This window comes from Peromyscus leucopus, chromosome 10 (assembly GCF_004664715.2).
Source record: "Peromyscus leucopus breed LL Stock chromosome 10, UCI_PerLeu_2.1, whole genome shotgun sequence".
Taxonomy (NCBI): domain Eukaryota; kingdom Metazoa; phylum Chordata; class Mammalia; order Rodentia; family Cricetidae; genus Peromyscus; species Peromyscus leucopus.
Window position 1 is genome coordinate 74609233 of NC_051071.1, and position 2904 is coordinate 74612136.

A 2904-nucleotide genomic window follows, 5' to 3' on the forward strand; every position below is an offset into this window, starting at 1 on the left:
TTCATTTCAGCATTTTAACAGCAAAACACTAGACGCAATTTAAACATGATCGTCAGTACAGGACCCGTTACATCACATACACATACACTATACAACCTGGAGAAAGATTTTTTTTTAAATACAGATATAGTCAAGCTGGTAAGATAGCTCAGCAGGTAAAAGCTGAGTTGTCAGTCTGCTGCCTGATAACCTGAGTCCGACACCTGGTCCCACTCTAGGAAGACCCCTGAAAGTTGTCCTCTGACCTACACACACCGTAGTACGTGGATTTTATATGCACACCTGCACACAAACTCATCTTTAGGTTGGATAAGTGTGTGTGTGTGGGGGGGTGGATCAGAGTACTATGTATACTTTTTAAATTTGTAATTTAAAAAGAAATCATGTGTCTAGTATTTGCTTATAGATATAATAAAAATCAGTATGCCTAGGAAGTTGGTAATGGGGAAGCCTGAGAACTAACTGGCTGGTATATAAATGGGAAATAGGCTGCCCAGTGTATACCCTTTACTGCTATTTTCTTGAAAAACAAAAAACCATTATTCTTTTCATATCAAGACTTTAGACTGAAATCTTCATATCTAATACCCAGTAAAAATAAATTTTAAAAATTGTGCAAAAGACCTAGACAGACTTCCATAGAGACAGTTTACAGATGGTGGTAAGTATGTCAAAAGACCTAGACAGACTTCCATAGAGACAGTTTACAGATGGTGGTAAGTATGTCAAAAGACCTAGACAGACTTCCAGAGATGGTCTACAGATGGTGGTACGTATATAAAAAGATGTTTAATGTCATCATTGAACCGAAATTCAAACAAAAACATATACGCTATTAGAAAAGTTAAAACCCAGAATAACACTACCAAACACTGAGGGCACAGAGCTGCATGACCCATTCATGAGGGTGGGGCCACACCAGGGAAGTAGGGTTTCTTTAAGACCCTTCCAGCATACAACCCAGCTAGCACCTCCCCAGTACTCACCCCAAGCTGAAAACACGTCCACATAAACCTGCATATTACAGTTTATAGCCACTTGATCCCCCACCTAGAAGCTTATGAAAATACTTTCTCGTCTAGTAAAACCAGGGGCAGAAGTATTTAGACATTAGAAAAGTCCTATTTGTCAAAGCCTCTCAACTTGAACCTGCCTGTACTTCACACTACCGCCACCAACTGGACAGGAATTCTTTCCCATTCTCAGAACTAAATGTAGTGTTTTAATTATATGGTGAATAGTATGTAACACCAAGTAGAATAAAAATCTCCAGGTGAAACCTACTGAGGACTGTTGGTGGCGGAGGATGCTTACAGGAATGTTATGCTAACCAGTAAGTGGGGTCATGGCAAAGCAGACCAGACACCTGGCATACCCCCTAATCCTACTGTTTCATGTTTTTTTTTTCTTTAAAAGAAGTTTGTAGGGACAAGATTTCACTATGTAGCTCAGGCTGAACTCTAACTTGTGATCCTCCTGCCTCAGCTTTGTGACTGCTAGAGTTATAACGATGACCCTCATGCCTAACTCTACTACTCATTATGACAGCTTTACAACAAATATAAGGAATTCCAAACTAATTAGGGAAAACCATCACTGATGCCTGTGAATAGCAAATCAAATCTTAAGAGAAGAACACTGGCCGGGCGGTGGTGGCGCACGCCCTTAATTCCAGCACTCGGGAGGCAGAGGCAGGCGATCTCTGTGAGTTCAAGGCCAGCCTGGGCTACCAAGTGAGTTCCAGGAAAGGCGCAAAGCTACACAGAGAAACCCTGTCTCGAAAAGAGAGAGAGAGAGAGAGAGAGAGAGAGAGAGAGAGAGAGAGAGAGAGAGAGAGAGAGAGAGAGAGAAACACTGGATATGCCTCGACTCAACAGAAATAAACTTTTTCAAGTCATGTGATTCTCCCCAAGTAACTACACTTACTCTAATTGAGTGGCCTAAGTTCTGAGAAATCCTAAAGTGAGAATGTGAGTTCCTAACTTTCCAGGGTTAGCCCTGCTCTGCATGGAGAATTCAGCCTCCAGAGAGGTAAGCCGCACCCCCTCAAGCTTACTCAACACACAGTACTTAATGCTTTCGCTTTCATTCTCATCCCAGAGATGGACAAATGAATCTCATGAGTTGAAAATAAATTGGAAATGAATCAGTTCTTCAACAACCCCAATCCCAAGAGACCCTACAAATCTTGCCCACAGCAATTTAGAGACCAGCTATGACAGAAAGATCACACCCTAACATATCACATAACTCTAGATCAGTTCTTGTGGTCTGGTCAACTACTTACGAAAACATCCCCAACCTAAGTTGTATACTGTTAAGTTGGTTAAGCCATTGTAGTTGGATTTTTCTTTGGGCTGCCAGCTCACAAATGACAGACTTGTTACCATTTTTGAAAGCTCAGCCTTAGCTTCAGCTTGTCCCACTAGCTCTTACAACTTAAATTAACCCATTTATTTTAATCCATGTTCTGTCACACAGCTCATCACCTCATCACCTCATCTCCTTCCCATAATGCTCATGCTGCTTCCTCAGTGTCTGGCTGTCAACTCTGCCCTACTTCCCAGAGTCCTCTCTCCCGGAAGTCCTGCCTAATCTCTTCCTAGCTATTGGCCATTCAGGTTTTTATTACACCAATCACAGCAATACGTTTTCACACAGTGTACAAATATCCCACAAGCCATAATTTGTTTGATTTTTGAGACAGGGTCTCACTATGTAGCCCTCGTTTGCCACAAACTTGCAGAGATTTGCCTATCTCTGCCTCTAGTGTGTATGGTTTGTTTGGTTTTTGAGACAGGGTCTCAACTGTGTAGCCTAGTTGGCCAGGAACTCAACATTTAGACCACTCTGGCCTCAAACTTACCAAGATTTGCCCACCTTTAATCCAGTGTGCTGGGATTA

At 41.9% G+C, this 2904-nt stretch overlaps 1 long non-coding RNA gene across 1 annotated transcript; it reads right to left on the minus strand.

The window, feature by feature from the left end:
- LOC114689583 lies at nt 1-1710 on the minus strand. The gene is made up of 2 exons (XR_003733940.2): nt 680-1710; nt 1-624 (listed from the first exon to the last, which is right to left on the minus strand). It is a non-coding gene; the product is annotated as an uncharacterized LOC114689583 (long non-coding RNA).
- Between the last annotated feature and the right edge of the window lie 1194 nt (nt 1711-2904).